This window comes from Mustela putorius, unplaced genomic scaffold (assembly GCF_011764305.1).
Source record: "Mustela putorius furo isolate JIRA1106 unplaced genomic scaffold, ASM1176430v1.1 tig00000314_pilon_pilon_pilon, whole genome shotgun sequence".
Taxonomy (NCBI): domain Eukaryota; kingdom Metazoa; phylum Chordata; class Mammalia; order Carnivora; family Mustelidae; genus Mustela; species Mustela putorius.
Window position 1 is genome coordinate 16,509 of NW_025421346.1, and position 17,255 is coordinate 33,763.

The window sequence follows — 17,255 nt, forward strand, 5'->3', positions numbered from 1 at the left end:
TCAACCTGCTTTCTATAGAGAACATCAATTCACCTGTTGGAATTAAACCTGAAAAAAAAGGGCAACAAATTAAGCCACTTACAAGAGTAAAAAAGAGCAGACACCCCTATTTTTGCGAGTAAAAAAGAGCAGACACCCCTTCCCCATCCTATGCGATGGTGCACTTCAAAGCCTTGTCTAAGCAAATCTTAGAATGTAGAAGTTGTAGGGAACAGAATGCTCATCAGTTTGATGAACGTTGGAAACAGTGATCTTTGCAGCTTCAGTTTATAACAGTGAGCTCGTGCATTCTTGGATAGCTGTCCATTACTGATGTGTGCTGGATTAGTTTTACAGTTTCACCTGAGGAGCAGAAGTCTGTTGTAGCTGTTTTATGAAGAGTCCAGAAATTCTGCTTTTAAAAAAACAGGCTAAATGCATACAGCAACATTTATTACACAGAAAGTGCAGCAAGTCTACAAGGCCAGAAGCAAAAGTACTGATGAATGGATGGAAGCAGTAGCTAGGACTATAGACAATCCTATAGCAAGAGAAGACTGTGATGCTTCTGGCTGGTCCTGGAAATCTTCTGGAGGCTTCAGTACCTGGTGTGATCATTTAGTCGTGAAGAGGGCACATCGGAAGGGGTGGTGTGGTGAGCAAGGGCACAGGACAGGGGCCGAGCACATCTGGCAGGTGGCAAGTGCACTGTCAAGTTGGGGCCATGAGAGACTGGGGTCAAGGCAAGCTGCCAGGAGCCAGGAAGCCTCCTGAAAGCCCAAATATCCCAGAAGAGCATATCCTCAAATCATGATGATAAGGCTTACGACGATTTAAATGCTGTTAAATGGGAATTTTGCCTTTCAAACCATGCTATACCTTTGATTGTAAGATGTATCCCAATTTCAAAGATGTTAGATTGTGTGGGGGGAAAAGCACAAGTCAGTGTGCTAGCCAGCCTCGGGGAGGACCAAGAAGATTTCCATATCCTGGTATCTGCACGTGTGTTGTACCCTCCCACATCTGGTGTGACTAACAGGATATAGCAGAATTGGGGGTGAATCAGTTACAGAATTAGGTTATGAAAGACACTGAGGCTTCTGTTTTGTTCTCTCTCTCTTTTCCTCTCTTTCTCTTCTCTCTCTCTCTCTCCTTTCTTCCTCTATTCCCCCTCTCCTTCCCTCTCCCTCCCTCCCTTTCTCTCTCTTTCTCATTCATCATTAGCTCTTGTGGACACACAGGTCTCCCTGTAGATACCCGGGTGGCAAGGAACTGAAGCTATCCACACCTGCCACCTGCACAGAATTGAGGTCTGTCCATCATCACATGTCCTTCAAACAGCTGTTTAATGGCAATCTCATGAGATATCTCAAAGCAGAAACACACAGCTCAACTGCTTCCAGGTGCCTGACCTTCAGAAACTGTGTGAGATCATAAGTACTTAAATATATTGTTTGGGCTGCTAAGTTTGGGGGTAATTTATTGCACAGCCATAGAGGAACAATTCTATAATCAGACTCAAAAAATGCCTTATTCCGTTTGTGTACTCAGCGTCAGTCTGACGTTCAGAAAGAGATATGCCCGCCTGAGGCTGCTTAGAACCTGCAGTGCCTCAGAACGGGGGGAGACTTTAAAGAGAGGTAACAAAAAATGGGGAAAGGGAATGTAGACATACAAAGAAGAACCATTTTGCTTCTCTATGTCCTTCTTTCTAAAGAGTAGAAAATATACTTTCCCAGAAAGAAACAAACTCAGAAGGAAAGAGTAGGATGAAAGTTACCTTTAGCAGCCTATAAACAGATACTCAAACCAAAAACACTGGAAACTACAAAAAGATGCCAACTGTTTTAAAAGAAATGGCACACGACGTTAGGTATGAATAACTCATGCAAATTGAAGAGGTAGACGTGGTCAAATTGTTCAGGAGCCACCAAAAGAATGTGAATAACATTTTATTGAAAAGAAGGAATACTGAAATTCTGAAAAAAAAATGTTTTATTAGGTAAAAGAATGAATAGATAGATAGATAGATATAAGTTTTCTAGGGTTCCTATTACAAGATACCAGAAGCCTGGAGGCTGAAACCAAAGAAGTGGACAGTGTCACATTTCTAGAGGCTACAATGTTGGTAGGACATGCTCGTTTTGTAGGTATTGTGGATGGATCTGTTCCAGGCCCCTTTTCCAGCTTGAAGTGTTGCTCTGGCTTTGGACTTCTTCACCGGGCCTTCTCCCTCAGTGCATATCTGTGTATCCGCACTCTCCCTTCTTAGAAGCACACAAGTCCTCCTGAATTAGGGGCCCAGGCTACTCAAATATGACCTCATCCTAGGTAGTGACATCTCCAGGGACCCTATTTCCAAATAAGGTCATGCACCCAGGTGCTGGGGTTTAGGTCTGGGATAGTTTATATATATAAACACACACACACACACACACACACACACACACACGTGTGTGTATATGTATTCCTATATATATCTATGTCTATAGATAGAAAGGGAGGAAGGAGTAGACAGGAAAAAGAAAATATGCCTAGAGAGTTAATAGACTTCACCTTTAAATTTTCAGCAATGACCTTCAGAATGAATGACTGAAATTCTATTGAAAGAAAAGACCTGGATAGGTCAGTGAAAAATAAACTCTACATAGGAGGATGCAGAGGCTAGTATAGATTTTGTGGAAAGATAAACGATGGAAAGGGCTAGACCGTACCCAAAGGAATCCTGAAAGGCTGCTTTTCCGAGGTCTTGAGAAGAGACAATGGAAAGACAACCAATCCATGAACAGAGAAAGAAACCATTGCAGAACAACAAGGGATCCTTTTAGAAAGACATGGCTATCCTCAAGGTATCTGCATGCGATGAGAAAACTCACTGAGATCCACCACATTCAAGCCCATCCAACAAGGCTCCAGACACTTTTTGGAAAGCTTGTCTTTCTTTCATGGAGAGAGAATGAGTGAGAGAGAGCATGAGAGAGGAGAAGGTCAGTGGGAGAAGCCGACTCCGCCAGGAGCTGGGAGCCCGAGGCGGGCCAAGATCCTGCCAGTCTGGGGTCATGACCTGAGCCCAAGGCAGTCACTGAACTAACCGAGCCAGGCAGGCGCCCGTCTCCAGAAATGGGTCAACAACAGCTGAGGAGCACCTGGGCGGCACCCTCAGTGAAATGCCCAACTCTGGGTTCTGGCTCAGGGGGTGATCTCAGGCTCTTGAGATTGAGCCCTGAGGCTAGCTCTGGGCTCAGGGCAGAGTCCACTAGGTCTCTCTTCGGGTCCTGTTCTTTCCCCCTTCCCCATTAAGAGTGCTCTTGCCCTGAAACCAACTAGGAAAAGCCTTCACAGAAATAAACAATGGTTGAGAGGGGGAGAGGTGGGGAGAGAAGCGACTGGTCTGGGGCGAGTGGGAGGTGCCCGAGATGCTGCCCACCCTGCCAGGGCCGGGCTCCCTCAGCCGCCACCACCACCGCCTTGCGACGCCGTCGCAGCCAACGCTGCAGCAAATCCCGCCGCCCCCGCCGCCCCCGCTGCTGCCCCCGCCGCAGGTAACAGCTGAGCCCAGGGAGCCTTGACACAAGCCTCCAGGAGCTACTCCAGGGCCCTCTGAGCGCGCTTGCTTGAGCCGGCGGGGCCAAAGAAAGGTCCAGGGAGAAGGCGAGGGCGGCGCCCAGGCATCCCCGGCGGGGGAGGGGCAGGCAAGACCTGCAGGGAGATCCCCTTGGGATTGTTGGAGCTGCTGCAGGGCTTCAGGCTGCACTTGGCGATGCACTAGCCTGAGGACCCTGCCCTGCATCTGGCTCTTTCCTGAGCAGGGAGCCTGTTTGGCCCTCTCTCCCGGCCTGTCTCTCTCCCTCCTTCTCCACTCTGTCTGTCCAAGGAAGGAAGAAAAACTTCCAAGTAATTATCAAACAACCCTCCTGATTCTTGTCGTTCATTAGGACCCCATCCATCAACATTTGATTTTTACTTCTTGAATGGAAGGAATTGCTTGTTTGATAGACACATTGGACAGAAAGACAGAGATAAAAAAAAAAAAGAAGAAAAGAAAGACAGAGATAGTGATAGAGGGAGCCCAACTGGAGAGGGAGTACAAGCAGTGCAAGTGGGAGAGAGAGAAGCAGGCTTCCTGCTGAGCAGAGAGCCCCAAGCAGGGCTTGAGTCCCACATTGGGCTCTCAGCTCAGCAGGGAGCCTGCTTCCTCCTCTCTCTCTGCCTAATTCTGCCTACTTGTGATCTCTGTCAAATAAATAAATAAAATCTTTTATAAAAAAATTAAAAAATAACTTGTCATGTCTGGAATCAGGAGCATATGGAAAAAGAAATATCTGAGGACAATACTTCTGCCATGTTTTGTGCCTTGTTAATATTTTAATCAGTCAGGCAACTTTTAGCTTTATTGAAATATCTGCTAAGATACCAGCAGTGCCTTTTGGAGCCCTATGACTATAAAAATTAACTGCAAATATCCAAAATGTTTACTATGATGTCACTATTTATGGCCACCACCAAGTATGTTTCAGAAGTCAGCATAACTGTTACTCTTCCGTAAGGCAAAAGGGCATGTTTTCAGGAGTTCCATCTGCTGTACCAGGAGGTGAATCAGGTAATGATTTTTGTGTATAAAATAATTCACTTTTCAATCTAACATTCCTCATTCTACATTATAATAATAAAAACTAGGAGGAGACTAAAACAAACAAACAACTACAACTACAACACCCAGCTTTTCCTTCAGTGGAAAAGTAAATATAACCTTATGAGTAGCCTGAAATTTATTTTTAAATATTTTTAAGATAAACGTTTTTGTTAGAAAACCATGTATTTTATATTACTAAGAAATAACAGGTGAGTTTTATTAACTTCTAAAAAGTCTAGTTACTTTCATTTATCTATTAAGTCATCTCTTTATGAAGTAGAACATGATCACACCTATTGTATCTACCCAAGTTTGTATGCTTTGGTTATTTTATGTTTGCTATTTCCTTGCTTAATTTTTAAAATATTTGATACATAATAGTATCTTTAAGTCCATCTATGGTTTAACAGAATTTGTTTGAACTTCATAAAAATGTACCATACTTTTTGCACTGTCCTTGTTTTACTTCTCTATTAACTTTCCAAGATTTATTCACTTTAGAGTGTATAGCTATCGTTTATTTTTATTCCTCCATAATGCTATGTTTACAAATTTGTATTTATCTGTACTTTTAAGAAAACTTAATTATATACCATTTCTCATCTCACATAACACTCATGTTACTTCTGCACTTATCCGATATTATGTAACTGAAAACCACAACTCAGCAACAATATAACACCATTTTTCAAAATTAAATGGCTTACCAGAATTCTTTAATTCTATCCTTTATTTGTACTAGATGACCCTTTATTCTGGTATTTGGCATTGTTTATATGAAGGAAAGCTTATAAGTTGATATTCCATAAATAAAAGGATTTATTATGATTGATTAATTATTTTCATTTAGAATGCATAGAATATGGTTGATTTAATATTTATATCTTACTCTCTGCCTGGAACATAGTGCTATCTATGTAATAGCCTCTAAAATATTAAGTTAATTACCTAGACTTTAAACTGCATATTAATAGGAATAACATACAGAACTCTTCTCGGATTGGGACACCTGGGTGGCTCAGTCAGTTAAACGCCTGAGCCTTTAGCTCAGGTCATGATCTTAGGGTCATGGGACTGAGTTCTGCAACAGATTCCCTGCTTAGCTGGGAGTTTGCTTCTCCCTCACCCTGCTGCTCCCCCTGCTTGTGTTCTCTTCCACTCTCTCTCTTACAAATAAATAAAATTTAAAACATAAATTCTTCTCAGATAGCTAATATATAATATCGTCTTTGTATACATCAAAGGGAAAGTGCCATATGATACTGAAATTCAGACGACTTCAAATTCATTTTTTAACCAGTAAGAAAGTACTGGAAACAAGCCAAAAATGTCTTCAATGAATTAAAGAAATAGATTGATTTTCAATATCTTAATGTTTCTAAAATAAATTGCAAGTTTTTTATACTAGATCTCAGTGTAAATATTCATTAAACAAGGATATTCTAAAAATAAACCTGAGAAAACTACTTGACATATATGATGACAAAAACGAGTTTGACAAAGTCAGTTTGGGTAAAACTTACAACAGCTACCACCTGAAACTCTTGTTCTATGATTTAATTATTTTAATTTACAAAAATACAAAAATAATATATCCGGGTAAGTATTGATAGCTTTGAAGGTATGTTCTGGTTGTGCACTGTTTACTATTTAAAGGGGAACGAAATATGTGATGCTTATGGTGTGACTATATTAAAATTCAACAAGTTCAGAAGCATACAAGGAATAGAATAAAGACAAAAGATGACCCTTACTTATCCTAAAGATAGACAATGGTATATATATGCTAGTAGGGGAGAGAATCCAGTCAGTAGATGGAGGATGTGGTAGTGGAAAAAAAAAGACACAACGTTTTGGTTGAAACTTTAGCACTATATTTAACAAAGTGAGATTGTGTGTTAATAGCCTTGAATAAAATCCAAAAATTATTTTCAATTCATTGAAGATTATTTAGGAAAAACTTGAAAAATACAACTTGATAAGGATTCCAATAAAAGATTCATAAGCAATACAAGTTTCAGAATTTTCAGTATATTTTCCCTAAAAAGCCATTTGATTTAAATTAAAAAGAATTCTATTTTCCTGCCACTTAAATAAGAGGAAATTATTGGGTTTTGTAATAAGTCAATAGAATAAATTTACATATCTTTAGAAAACTGACATGCACACTAATTTAAAAATAATAGTGCTTAATCTGTTCAGCAAACATTTGTAAAATTCCTTGCCGACAGCTAGCTCTGGAGTTCTGCTAGGTGAGTAAGGCCATGTATGTTACTGCTCAGAGTACTGACGCAAAGCAATTGTCCCCTTCACATCCATTTTTTGCTGTTGATATGTTATGCTATGTTGTTTAGAGATCCATAGATGGCCCTACATGAAGGCTTTTTTGTGTGTGTATTTGGGTGACTGTGATTTAACTTTCAAATAAGATGGCTCCTGATTTACAATGATTCAACTTATGATATATTTTGCAATGATGTGAAAGTGAAAGTGATTCAGTAGAAACTGTACTTTGAATTTTGAATTTGGGTCTTTCTATGGGCCAGTTACATGTGGTATGGTGCCGTCTTGTGATGCTGGGCAGGGGCAGTGAGCCACAGCTCCCAGTCAGCTAGAAGATGACAGGGGTGAACACCTGATATACTTACAACCATTCTATATATAACCATTCTTCTTTTTTTTAGTGTAATATTTAATAAATTGCATGTGATATTTGATACTTTTTTATAAAATAGGCTTTGCTTAAGATGATTTTGCCCAAATGCAGGCAAATGTAATTGTTCTGCATATGTTTAAATAAGGTTAAGGTAAGCTATGATATTTGATAGTTTAGGGGTATTAAATGCATTTTCAATTTTTTAATGTGTTTCTCTGTACATAGCCCCCTTGTAAGCTGAGGAAGATCTCTATATGAATATGTAGCCTTGGTATGGCTTACATATTATTGGCATGAAACATCTAGAATAGTACATGTGCCATATAATTGTCTACAACATCAAACAAGTTTCTTGAAAACTTGTGTCAAAGGGGTTATATCTTTAAGGATTCTTATTTCAGAAGGGTTCTCTCTTTTCAGAAGTTAAGTGAAAATCTGACCAAACTAAACATTTTTCCATTTTCCTTAGTGAGCAAAGAGAGCTAAAATCTATCTGCCATTTTCAACACTGTACTCAACGATTGTAATTCTAATTTAAGAACAGATTATTTATATCAAAACCACATGTTGGCCTAATCTTATACAATATTCATAAATCTCACTCAGAGCCTTGGATACTTTTATTTGTTGAGTCTATATGGTACTACGGACAATCATCTTTTTGACCTCATAGCTTCATGTATGTCTATACTTTTGAAAATATATGCATCATAGTTCCATTGTAAAATGCCTGGGTTATAAAATGTGCTATGCTATCAAAATGGTAATAAGAACATACAAATGACCTGATGTAATGAACTGGACCAGATTGCCGGATATCACATTTCATACCAGAAAGATTCAGTGGTAAGTTTTAAAATGGCCAGCTATACTTTGACTGAATTATAACTCATTTAACTTCTTCCTTTTTTTTTTAAAGATTTTATTTATTTATTTGACAGAGAGAGATCACAGTAGGTAGAGAGGCAGGCAGAGAGAGGGTAAGGGAAGGAAGCAGGCCCCTGCTGAGCAGAGAGCCCGATGCGGGACTCGATCCCAGGACCCTGAGATCATGACCTGAGCCGAAGGCAGGGGCTTAACCCACTGAGCCACCCAGGCGCCCCTCTTTCTTTGTGTACAGTATTATACATTAGTCAGTGTTATAGTAAATAAGTACTTTGGACAGATGTAAATATGCTGTAATAAAAAATGTTTTTCTTCTTTCTTTTAGTCCTTTTAACTTGTAAAACTAGCCACAAATACCATGCCTCCCCCAAAATAATTTGCAATCCAAATTTATCTCTAAATGAATTTATTGCACAGAAAAAATTATATATATATACACATTTATAGTAGACATGTTCAAAAATAGTTACACAACAGCAGGGCCATTAATGTAAGCAGTATAGTTGTTTTGTTTTGTTTTGTTTTTTTCTTTAAAAAAAAAAGAGGTTATGTGAAATATTGGAATTTTATTTCCAGACCTAGTATTTCAAGACAGTTAACTACACTTACGGTGTCAACAGCCTCTTTTTGGCAGTATGATTTTATTGGCTCCATGGAATAACAGCAAGAATTTACTATTGCTTCTTTCTTTTATGACACACACAGAAAGAAAAATTGACACATTTACTCAAGACCAACCAGAATCATTTTAACCTATCAAAATTGATGGGAGGCCTTCACTGCCAAAGTCACTGCTGGGTTTTCACAATTCATTGCAGACAATCTGCTACTCCTATTATGATAAAGGAGAGAAGAGTCATAATCAGGGAAGAAAGCTAGATTAATACTTGTAATTATCATTGAATTATTTAGCCTGCCATAGGATTATTATTATTAGTGTCATTTGATAATTTTCTCTCATTTTATTAAACACAACTGTGAGTAATTACCCTACCTAATATTTCTCTGTATTGGCTGACTAGCTAGCAAACATTCATGAAAATATCCATTAGCCACACATATAAAATGCTTCATTATGATGCTGTTGAATCAGAACATACCACTACCTGATCCTGTAGCTCTTTGAGGATTTGCAAATCAACTAATTATATGTTTCTTGGATGCTTCCCATACAATTAGAAAATTTATAATAGAGTCCATGAACATGATTAGTTTTACCATTTTAAACCAGCAATCACACCTTGATTTTTACAACAAAAGCAGGAATATAAACACACACATTTGGATCAGTTTTCTGATGGTCTGTCCAGACTTCAAAATCCTATTCCTCAAGATAATGTACACCAAAGTTCTGGATTAAACAAGAAATTACATGGCACCTGAACACTTGGTTTAATATTCTCAAAAGGACTATGCAACTTATTTCTTACATTATGACATTGTTTTACAAAGATCCACACTTTTATAATGTTAATATTTTTAATAATCAAAAAAGTCAATTAATCATGATTAAAAATCAAACATAAAAATTTCTACTTTTTGCTTTTGCCCCCTCCATTTGGAACTTATTTATAGCCTGATAATTCAAAGGTCCCAATGTTTATGAAAATCTGGACAGAAATAGCTCTACGATCCCATCCAGAACTTGATATTAATCTAAGTCTTTTGGCTTCATTTATCCTGAGAGCAAAGAGTAGGACAAAGGATTTGAGTACTGTTAGTTTATCTGGGAGATTATCCAAGGTAGAAAAGAATGGGAAAGTGAGACAGTGAAGAAGCAACTTTGTCAAAAAGGTATATTGTTGATATAATTGTTGTGGATAGAAAATGAAGGCTTGCTTTTACTGAAAGTTCCTGAGAAACTTCTTTAAGTCGTCCTCATAAAGACCTGAATACTGGCAATGTTATCTATGGTTCTTATTTCCACTTCACTGAGAGTTGTCCTCAGAGGACATTAACTCTCCTACACTTTTGGGTTGTGTTGGAAACATTCTAAAATGAGAGATAGAACATGAGATGCAATCAGTGTTAAGTAACTGTGATTTCCCATGGAACTATCCACCACAGGTGTGGCTATAATCAGGTTTTGGGCCTTGATATCAGAGGTATTTGAGGCAGTATCATTTTAGGTTAATCACTATATCTGAAATTTCCAAAAACTTCAACTGATGAAACTTTGATTATAAATCTATAAATATAACAATAAATCTACTGTATTCAAATTATTTTCATAGAAATTCACAGACAAAGCATCAATTGATTAATATTTAAATGTTACAAAATACTGAACTGAAAGAATTTGGTCATATAACAACGTGTAAGAAGTAGAACTTCAGTTTAGGTTAGAACTCAGGATGCATTTGAGACTCAGTTAAGAAATTGAATGGACGCCTCGGTGGCTCAGTGGGTTACGCCACTGTCTTCCCCTCAGGTCATGATCCCAGGGTCTTGGGATCCAGCCCCAAATTGGGCTCTCTTCTCAGCAGGGAGCCTGCTTCCTCCTCTCTCTCTGCCTGCCTCTCTGCCTGCTTGTCATCTCTCTCTGTCAAATAAATTAAAAAAATCTTTAAAAAAAGATATTGAATGGATGTCTGACTATCTTATAGGTTTGCTAAAAATCAGTGACTTTGTGTTCACATGTGGCTATGCAGGAATTTTTAACTTTCTCTAAGAAGTTATTAGATTTGATTATATAATGGCAGTAAAGGATGGGGAAAAGCAAAGTACAAACCCCATAAAGACAAAGACACAGAGTATGAGAAAAGAGTAACAGATAAGAAGAATCAATGCATTTGAGGAAAATGGGAATTGAAATACACAATGATTGTTGATTTTTTTAGATGGAGAAAACAAAACTAGCTTGCAAGAAGGAAATAACAGAAGACATGTTGTGATGTGATACAGAATCCTGGAAAAGGCAGTAACGTGGAATAAAGGAGTAGGGAGAGCATCTCAGGTAATTTGGATAGGAAGGAGTTAGGAGGTAATTGCATGATAAATTTTATATGGCCCACTTAAATGCACAGATTTCTCTTCTTTAATTTATATGGAGAACAGGGTGTCCTTTCTCTTCCCTTTCAGAGAACCAGAGGTGCACTCTTTCAGACTGAAAACATGAAAAGCTCAGGACTCAGTTGCTTAAGCACAGCTGAGAGAACATATTTCAATTAAGATTTACATTTTGCTGTATGTAGTAGACTGTCGAAAGTGGTTTAACCATATTTTTTCATTTAAGAAGACTACAGAGAGTGTTTCTGGTGTTGGTTCAGAGTCTTAAGAAAGTCAAGTGAAATATCTTAGAGGTTTTCATGGGTTTTTATTCACGGTTGCAAAAATTGCTGTTGGAGTTCTCACCATTAAGCCCACATTTCTGGCAGAAAGATAGAGGTAAAAGAGAATGATATCTTGTAAGACTGATACTTTGTCATATGGTTACAATGTAACTAGGAAAGAGACAATAAAATATTTGATGTTGTTTTAAGTTTCCTTGTTGTCAATCCCTCAGTGCTTTCTGATATTAAAGGAAAAAGTAGATGGATATTGACCTGGTAACTATCAACACCTGTCAGTCTCTCTTGGATAACCAATATCTCTATAATCTCTTCTTCCCAGTAAAAAAAAATATATATTCATAACCCACACTGTGCCATCTCAAGTTACTGCACCAAGATAAAATTACAATGATTTTTAGTCATTCCAAATGGACAGAATACCCTTCCTTATGATATCATGTCTTATAATTGGCTTGCTACCAATATACCCAGATGTGACTGTGGAAGAGACAGGAAAAAAATAATAATATTTATACATTCCTTGGGTTGACCCTGTTTACACAGATGCATTACTATTAGAAAAGGTTGGTTTGGGACATTGGAATGAATTTACTTAATGGGTCTGTATGTAATTGGATTGGAGGTAATTTTTAAATTCTACAAAAATTATTAGAATTCTATCTTATTCTCTTTTGCTAATTTTCACATGTTAACAAAGCCAACGTTTTTGTCTAGCAGACAAGATCTTAAATACTAACAAAACTCAAATTTTTCCTTTTTTTTTTAAGTTTGAGAGCCTCATGTTCTCTCATGCTGCTTTAAATACAACTCAAAAAAAAAAGGAGCTAAATGGGGCAGTAAGACCAGATTTCTTATTTTATTTTATTTATCTTATTTTTAATTACAAAATTAAAGATTGTATTTATGTATTTGAGAGAGAGAGAGCATGAGTGGGGCAGGGGGAGGTAGCTGCAGAGAGAGACTGAGAAGTAAACTCCCTAAGGAGCAGGAAGCCCGATATGGGGCTCCATCCCAGGATCCTGACTGAGATCATGACCAGAGACAAAGGCAGGTACATGTGCAAAATCCCTTTTTTCTGGGAAACAGTACTTTACAAGAGATGTTTGAAAAAGTACTGGGGAATCAACTTTAATCGGAGATACAAAAATTTAATTGACTTTTGTAAAGCTACAGGGATCCAAATGATGGGAATCCGAGCCCGTTTAGGTTGTGGACCACAGAGTATTCTCTGTAATATTTTATTTTCTTCCATGTCTACTAACTCCAGTCCAAGTTCACTGATCTCTTTTTAGATAGTGCAAAACATGGCAAAGAATACTAAACAAGTGCCCAATATTCTACATTTATTATATCATTTCTAACATATAGAAGTGTGTTATCAAGGTTGGTTCTGTGAACGAACATAGTTATGCTAAAGTGTGTTTTGTTCTCCAAGAAATTAAATGCATGATTAGCACACAATTATAAAATACTTGTGTCAAGAATTTTTATTCAAAAATTAATAAGAGAAGCAGATATTAAAACTAGTTCACATGGTAATTTGGGATATAAGCAGAGTTGAGCAGCAGAGGTGCTCTGGGCCCATAATTTGGGTTATAGATTTTATGTTTTCTAATGAAAAATCATTAACTTGTATTATTGTTAACAAGAATCTTGTGCATTACCAGCAGTTTTCTACATTATAACCTCTTGATCTACAGTTTGTAAATAACTTTGTCAATAGCAAGCTAATAAATGGTGTGACTCCAAAGGATTGAGAGAATCTCCAGAGTTTGTGCTACATAATGCCCAGGACTCCATTGAAAGAACACCTAAGAATTTATTTTGCCCAAAAATTTGATCATTTTTTCCACTGTCCTTACCTATTTTCCAAACCTAGTCCTTTTGCTTCACCTTTCAGTCTGCGGACAACCCTGTATCTGATTGACGTGTTAATTCTGGGAATGTTTTGCAGATGAACTTGCTTGCCAGAGGTGGTTCCTCTAATTGATGTCTAAGAACCCTAATTAGTTAAGAATACTTTTTTCTAACTCTTCATTGGTATTTATTATTATTATTATTATTATTGCTAATATCTCTATTATAAATAATTCACAAGGGCATCTATCTGACAAAAGGCAAAGAGCTGGCTACTAGTAGAAAAAGTACATTTGACTCTGTCAGTGAAAATGGTAAAGGGATTTGAGAAAATAAGGCAAAGCACTGGAATTATGTGTTAAAACTTTAAATATTATAGACACATTTACTTAATTTCTAATACTGTTGTTGCTTATAATTAAATAAGATGTTTTCCATGATCCACGCATTACAGCAAATATATTGTTTATACAGATTAAATTTTCATTAAAAGGGTCGCCTTGGTGGCTCAGTTGGTTAAGCAGCTGCCTTTGGCTCAGGTCATGATCCCAGCGTCCTGAGATCAAGTCCCGCATCAGGCTGCTTGCTCGTCCGGGAGCCTGCTTCTCCCTCTGCCTCTGCATGCCATTCTGTCTGCCTGTGCTTGCTCTCTCGCCCACTCTCTGATAAATAAATAAAATCTTAAAATAAATAAATAAATAAATTCTCATCAAACAATTGTAAGTGTATTATATTGTAGGATGATGATCAGAATTTTGCAGATGATAAAACTGAAATTTAGAAAAGTATGTCTCTTCAAATCCCTCATACAATATCTGGCCTAGATAGAAGGATATACTATAACAATTGAGGAAGATAATTGAGATTACTTAAAATGATAAACTTTACTGTTTAGGGTTTTTTAAAAGTTTGCCACAGATTCAGATTCTTTTAAAATATATATCTATTTTGTGAAAAGAGAATGCACTGAGAAGTAAAAAGAAAGTGATATATCAGTGCTACCAACTAATGGCTATAATATCATCACCTTATTTATGAAAAATGAAACAGCGTGCAATATTTAAATCAATTTAAATAAATTCCTATTTATTTTATATATTTATAAATTTAAATAAATTCCTATTTATTTATTATTAAAGAAATTCCTCTAACAAACGGTATGTTTTGAAGGTTTCTAGCAGAATAGTGTTGTACTACATGGGAGTAATCAGAAAATATGATCTAAACTTCTTCTTTCAAGGGCGCCTGGGTGGCTCAGTGGGTTAAAATTCTGCTTTCAAGAAGCTATAACAGTAAGTACTGAGCATTAGCTATTATATGCTATGGATGAATAACTGAAATCTACATTTGAAACTAATGGTACACTATATGTTAACTAATTGAATTTTTAAAAGTTAGTAAAAATATACCACTATTTTATAAAACAATATTCCCAACAGGCTCTTTTGCTTTAAAATACTCACTTTGTAATGAGAGTCATTACTTTTGTCTAGCCAATTCTTACATCACTGTTTATCCCTTCCCTGCTTTATCCCTTCCCAGTATCAATAAAGGATCACTTGGGTTACCTAGAAGCCATGAGAAAGCTTGTAATAGATCTGGCTCGTTTTCACCAGCAATTTGACCACCATGTGCACAGGGAAGTCTATTGATAAAGGCTTTATTGCAATAAATTGCAAATACATGGATGATTTTGAATTCTCTTTCTTGAGGTCTTGTTTCATGATAATAAATTTAGGGTGGCTTATTGGAATGGATGTTATGAACATATTTTCATAGTTCTAAGTACATGGAATTGTAAAATAGATTAATGAATGTGGCATTACTGACAACTGTCCTCATTTTGAAATCAAATTACAGTGTACTGAGCTGAGGAGGCAGAGCAGATTTGGGATTATGAGTGAACTAATTTAAAAAAGTCTTAGGGGTATGATCAGACTATTGGGTAATTCAGTAGAAAAATGTCAACTGATTGAGATTCTGTGTTCCCTGATTTCAGAGAGAAGTTAAGATAAATAAGTAACACGAGGAGACTAGGAAGCCAAACATCAGTGATAATTTTGTGCCAGAGTGTGTATACATCTGTTTATCTTCTTGCTTTACCACTAAGGTTGCTCCTAGAGGAGAGTTTAAATATGTGTTGGAGCTAATCTCTGTGGATTACACAAGAAACCACATCCTACAGCTCTCCCTGAAACACCCCTTATGATTTCAATGTAATTTGGTTTTTGCATTTTTAGAAATAACAAAATACTTTGCAAACTCATCTACTTTATTATTTCTACAAGTTACCAATACAAGTGAGTCAGCTGGCTTCACATTTTAACACAGTGACAGTCACAGAGGAATGGAGTAATGAGTAGAGTTATCAATATATGTGCTTTTAAGAAGTATGACAGGGTAGCAGCTATTTCCAGGAACCAAAACATGGGTCAGCAGCTGTGCAGGAAAAGTGATGGAATAAATGACTCATTTCAGAGGAGTTTTATAACATATTAGTTCTATAATGTATCTTCAGCACCCAATTACCTGCTTTGATCTAAAGATAAGGTTTTACAGTTAAGGTCCCATTTATGATTTGACTGGTAGCATCTGAATCATTTTTACTATTGTTTTGAATATTACTTGAAACCTATAGTAGTACTTGGGATATGTGTTGTGTATTCTGTGAACATGTGCTATTTTTAGATTAGATAATTCCTGTCTCGAACCCCTGTTAATATCTTTGTTTTTGTTTATTTGATAGTGGTTTCAGTAAATGGATATATCTCAAAAATCGCAAAGCCACTATTAAAATAAGTTATTATTATATAGAGCAAGAAATTGCACATTCCTCCTTTGAATCTGACAGAGTTTCACCATGTCCTTAACAATTTGGGAAAAACATGCTATTATTTTTCTTTATATAATTTCTCTGTGATGGTTGTCATCAGCAGTAACTTCTCTGAAGGCTTTGTCAAAAGAGTTGAAAAAATTGGAAAGGTGTGAATGAAGCTGTTTGCTGAATATAAAGAAAAGAGCATTGAAGTACAATTCACACTCTTACTTCTCCTTCTATGCTTTCAGATGTTTGACATTTGAAAATTTTGCTTCTAGAAGAGATGCCCTATATAATTCTTCTTTTTTTAATTTTTTATTTTTTATAAACATATATTTTTATCCCCAGGGATACAGGTCTATGAATCTCCAGGTTTTCACACTTCAAAGAAACCCTAAGCCCAGCAGGAGAAGAGAAATCATAAAGATCAGAGCAGAAATCAAAGAAATAGAAACCAAAAAAACAAAAGAGCAAATCAACAAAACTAGGAGCTGGTTCTTTGAAAGAATTAATAAAATTGATAAGCCCCTGGCCAGACTTATCAAAAAGAAAAGAGAAAGGACTCAACTAAATGAAATCATGAATGAAAGAGGAGAGATCACAACTAACTCCAAAGAAATACAAACTATTATAAGAACATACTATGAGCAACTCTATGCCAACAAATTTGACAATCTGGAAGAAATGGATGCATTCCTAGAAACATATGAACTACCACAACTGAACCAGGGAGAACTAAAAATCCTGAACAGACCCATAACCAGTAAGGAGATTGAAAGAGTCATTAAAAATTTCCAAACAAACAAAAGCCCAGGGCCAGATGGCTTCCCGGGGGAATTCTAACAAACATTTAAAGAATAACTAATTCCTATTCTCCTGAAACTGTTCCAAAAAATAGAAATGGAAGGAAAACTTCCAAACTCATTTTATGAGGCCAGCATCACCTTGATCCCAAAACCAGACAAGGATCCCACCAAAAAAGAGAGCTATAGACCGATATCTTTGATGAACACAGATGCGAAAATACTCAACAAAATACTAGCCAATAGGATTCAACAGTACATTAAAAGGATTATTCACCACGACCAAATGGGATTTATTCCAGGGCTGCAAGGTTGGTTCAACATCCGCAAA